This window comes from Jaculus jaculus, chromosome 19, assembly GCF_020740685.1.
Source record: "Jaculus jaculus isolate mJacJac1 chromosome 19, mJacJac1.mat.Y.cur, whole genome shotgun sequence".
NCBI classification, from domain to species: domain Eukaryota; kingdom Metazoa; phylum Chordata; class Mammalia; order Rodentia; family Dipodidae; genus Jaculus; species Jaculus jaculus.
In genome coordinates, this window is record NC_059120.1 from 54,563,341 (window position 1) to 54,567,978 (window position 4,638).

Genomic DNA, 4,638 nt, shown 5'->3' on the forward strand with positions numbered 1-4,638 from the left:
TCCATAGTGAATTCTAGGTTAGCCTGGGCTAGAGTGAGGCACTACCTCGAAGAAAAAAAACAAACAAAAATTATTAAAAAAAAATTTAGTGCAGACACAGGAGGTACTTTATGAGTGTGGCTTTATTTGGGTACTGGGGTATCAAACCGAGGCATCAGGCTTTGCAAGCAAGCCTTTTAAACCATGGAGCCATCTTTACAGTCCCTGTTTTTTTTTAAGGTGTACGCCACCATGCCCGGCTCAAATTTTTTTTATTTTTAAGAACAGGTCCTTAGCACAGGCAGACCCCTAACTCCCTGTGTAACCTTGAACTTCTGATCATCCTGCTTCCACTGGGATTATAGGCATGCACTACCTCATGTGGTTTATGTGGTTCTGGGGACTGGACCTAAGGCGTTAGTCATGCCCGGCGAGCACTGTGCCAAGTGAGCCCTACCGGGCCCTTTTGTCGGATTTCCTAATTCCACCTGTGGCCAGGGGACCTTTCTCCCAAGGACTGTTGAGCTCCTCGATTTCTTCTGTTCCTCTTTATCTCTGTTTGGAAGTAGAATATCACAAGGGCAAGCATATTGGGAAACCCAAGGCTAATTCATTGCACAATTTGTTCCCGTGTCTTTTAATCTTTGTCCAAATGCAGAGCTCTCTTCCTTCATCTTGGTTGCTCGGTTCAGAATCATCCCACCTCTTTTTTTTTTTTTTTCTCTTGAAGTAGGCTGTCTCTGTAGCCCAGGCCAACCTGGAATTCACTCTGTAGTTCTAGGTTGGTCTCGAACTCACGGTGATCCTCCTACCTCTGCCTCCTAAATGCTGGGATTAAAGGCGTGCGCCACTTATGCCCAGCTCAGTCTTTCACGTTCATTCCTCCCAAGGCTGATTGACATAATTTGGATTCATTTAAACATTTTGATTTACTAGCTGGGCATGGTGCCTTTAATCCCAGCTCTCAGGAGGCAGAGGTAGGAGGATTGCCATGAGTTTGAGGCCACCCTGAGACTCCATAGTGAATTTCAGGTCAGCTTGGGCTAGAGTGAGACCCTACCTCAAAAAAACAAAAAAAAAAAAATTTTTTTTTTTTTTTGATGTACTGATCCAGTACTCCAAGCCTTTTAATTTTTTTAAGTTAGATACTTTAATTCCCTCCCTGCTTTTTTTTTTTTTGTCTGTTCAGCTGCTTCCTTTATTAGAAACAAGTGAGATGTACTGAGTGGAACAATATGCATTTGGTATTTCTTCCCCCACCCTGGCAATGAATGCCCCACTACAGCCCAAAGAAAAGCCGAGACAAAAATGTGAAGCTTGCCCTCCCCCACCCCCAGACACAGCGCCTGCCTGTCAGTTTCACTGAATATTTTTTTTCAAAAAAATTTTTGTTAAACTTCCATGATTGTAAACAATATCCTATGGTAATGCCCCCCCCACTTTACCCTTTGAACTCCATTCTCCATTATATCCCCTCCCCTTCTCAATCAGTCTCTTTAATTTTTTTAAATTTAAAAAATTTTTACTTATTTATTTGAGACGAGAGAGAAAGAAAGGCAGATAGAGAGAGAGAGAGAGAAACGGAGAGAATGGGCATGCCAGGGCCTCCAGCCGCTGCAAACGAACTCCAGATGTGGTGTGCATTTGGCTAATGTGGGTCCTGGGGAATCAAGCCTTGAACCAGGGTTTTTAGGCTTCATAGGCAAGAGCTTAACCGCTAAGCCATCTCTTTAGCCCTCTCTCTTTTATTTTGATGTCATGAATTTTTCCTCCTATTATGATAGTCTTGTGCAGGCACTGTGAGATCATGTATATCCAGGCCATTTTGTGTCTGGAGGAGCACGTTGTAAGGAGCCCTACCCTTCCTTTGGCTCTTACATTCTTTCCACCACCTCTTCTGCAATGGACCCTGAGCCTTGAAAGGTGTGATAAGAGATGTTTCAGTGCTGAGCACTCCTCTGTCACTTCTCAGCACCATGGTGTCTTATGCATCATCCCAAGGTCACTGCCCTCTGAAAAGAGAAGGTTCTCTACCAAAAGTGAGAGTAGCATTAATATAAGGGTATGAACATTAAGAGAAGTGCTTACCGGGCAGTTTGATAAGCACATATATACATTTAGCCAGACAGCAGCAGAAGTTATACCCCTAGTACTCATGACTACCCCTGTTTTAAGTTTTCAATATCAGGGATGTATTCCCTCCCATGGATTGGGTCTCCAGTCTAATTAGAGGGCAGTTGGTTTCCACCATGACAGACATGTCACTATTGCACCTGTTGGCTCATTTGGCCTGGCTGGCCAATATAAGGCTTGTAGTGTCCACTGTTGAGTATCTTCACTGGTGATTTTTCTCTCATTGAACTGCATGCAGAATGGCTTCTTCCAGCTTTCTGTGAGCTGGTTACATGGAGGTGGTTATCAGCTCAGTTCTAGCAGGATTTCTCAGTTGCCTTGCAGCCCAAGTATGTAGAGTCTTCAGCAATAGGGTCTTACCATCTATTCTTGGTGGGAAACCAAGGGCCTCAGCAATGGCCTATAATGTTTTGGGGGCATTAGGGACCACCCTGGCCAACAACTCACTGGAAAGTATCTCATCCCTGAAATTTTCTAGCAACAATCTATGGCTCCTGGGTTCCATTGTCCAAAAAAAGTAGGTTTCCATATGATTTATTTATATCCTCTTAGATTTTGATTAGCCCTCCCTCCAACTTTCCTTTACTCCATCTCCTCCCCTGACCTCACATGGGCCTTTTCACCCCCATTAATCTATTTTTCTACTTACATATATACAATACCATCCTATTAAGTACCACCTCCCTTCCCTCTTTTTAAAAATGTATTATTTATTTATTAGAGACAGAGAGAGGGAGGGAGAGAGAGGAAAAAAAATGGGTGCAACAGGGCCTCTAGCCACTGCATTTGAACTCCAGACACATGTGCCACCATGTGCATCTGGCTTAACTGCTAAGCCATCTCTCCAGCCGCCCCCCCTTTTTAATGTGTATGCTGGGTTTCCAAATTCAGGTCCTAATGCTTGTATGGAAAGCACTGAGCCATTCCTTCAACACCTGTGCTCAGTTTTTACTCAGATTGTTGCCTCTGTGATCCTTTAGGTCTGTGTTTTTTGTCTTTCTTGACAGGCTGAGCAAAGAAGGTGTTGCACTTCCATTCTTCTTCTTCTTCTTTTTTTTTTTGAGGTAGGGTCTCACTCTAGCTCAGGCTGACCTGGAATTCACTATGAAGCCTCAGGGTGGCCTCGAACTTGTGGTGATCCTCCTTCCTCTGCCTCCTGAGTTTTGGGATTAAAGGTGTGCGCCACCAGGCCCGGCTTCTTTTTATTTTAATATTTATTTACTTATTTGAGAAAGAGAAAGAGAGAGAGAGTGAGAGAGAGAGAAAATGAGAATGGGCATGCCGGAGCCTCTAGCTGCTGCAAACAAACTCCAGATGCATGTGCTATCTTGTGCATCTGGCACATGGGTACTGGGGAATTGAACCTAGGTCCTTTGGCTTTGTAGGCAAGTGCCTTAACTGCTAAACCATCTCCCCAGCCCCCCCTTTTTTTCTTTTAAAGAGAAAGGATGCATGCAGCAGGGCCTCCAGCCACTGCAAATGAACTCTACATGCATGCACCATTTTGTGCATCTGGCTTATGTGGACACTGGGGAATTGAACCTGGGCGTTATACTTCACAGGCAAAAGTGCCTTAACCATTAAGCGTTCTTCTAGCTCTAATTTTCCTTCTATAAAAAGGTAAGGGAAAGTCAGCTAATTAATTGGTCTGCTTATCTGAATGTGTTTCTGCAAAAATGTCAATAGCTGACAATAGTGATGCCATGTTACGAGCCTTAAGGACAGTTGATGTCATTAAGGTCCCTGAAAATGGCTACAATACCTTAATGTTGAAGCATTTTCATAAGACTTAATTTTAATGTAACTTGTTCTAAGTTTAATGAAAGCTAAGAATTAATAAGTTGTATATTTTTTTGAAGAAAAAAAAGGTAAGGGATCTGGGTGTGGTGGTGCAAACCTTTAATTGAGGCTGAAATAGAAGGGTCACTCTGAATTCAAGGCCATCTTAGAGTTCCAGGTCAGCCTGGGCTAGAGTGAGATCCTACCTCAAACATAAATAAATAGGACTGTAGAAATGGCTTAGTGTTTAAGGCATCTACCTGCAAAGCCAAAGGACCAGAGTTTAACTTCCCAGGATCCTCGCAAGCCAGATGCACAAGCTGGCACATACATCTGGAGTTCATTTGCAGAGGCTGGAGGCCCTTGGTGTGCCCAATCTCTCCCTCTATATCTGCCCCCTCTCTCGAATAAATAAAAATTAAAATAAAAAGCCGGGCGTGGTGGCACACACCTTTAATCCTAGCACTCGGGAGGCAGAGGTAGGAGGATCGCTGTGCGTTCCAGGCCACCCTGAGACTACATAGTTAATTCCAGGTCAGTCTGGGCCAGAGTGAGACACTACCTCGAAACCCCCTCCCCCCAAAAAATACACAAGACAACAGAGCAAACCTCAGGTATGTGAGCTGCTTACCTTCACAGCTTATCTGAGCACTCCCTTACTAGTACTGCAATCACTTAAATTTTTTTTTTGTTTATTTTTATTTATTTGAGAACAACAGACAGAGAAAGAGAATGGGCGCGCCAGGG

The 4,638-nt window shown here is 43.7% G+C and overlaps 1 non-coding gene across 1 annotated transcript; it reads left to right on the top strand.

Annotated features, from left to right (window-relative positions):
• The first annotated feature begins 3,740 nt into the window (after nt 1-3,740).
• On the top strand, nt 3,741-3,873 carry LOC123456158. Its single transcript, XR_006634372.1, has one exon. It is a non-coding gene; the product is annotated as a small nucleolar RNA SNORA33 (small nucleolar RNA).
• Nucleotides 3,874-4,638: the final 765 nt, after the last annotated feature.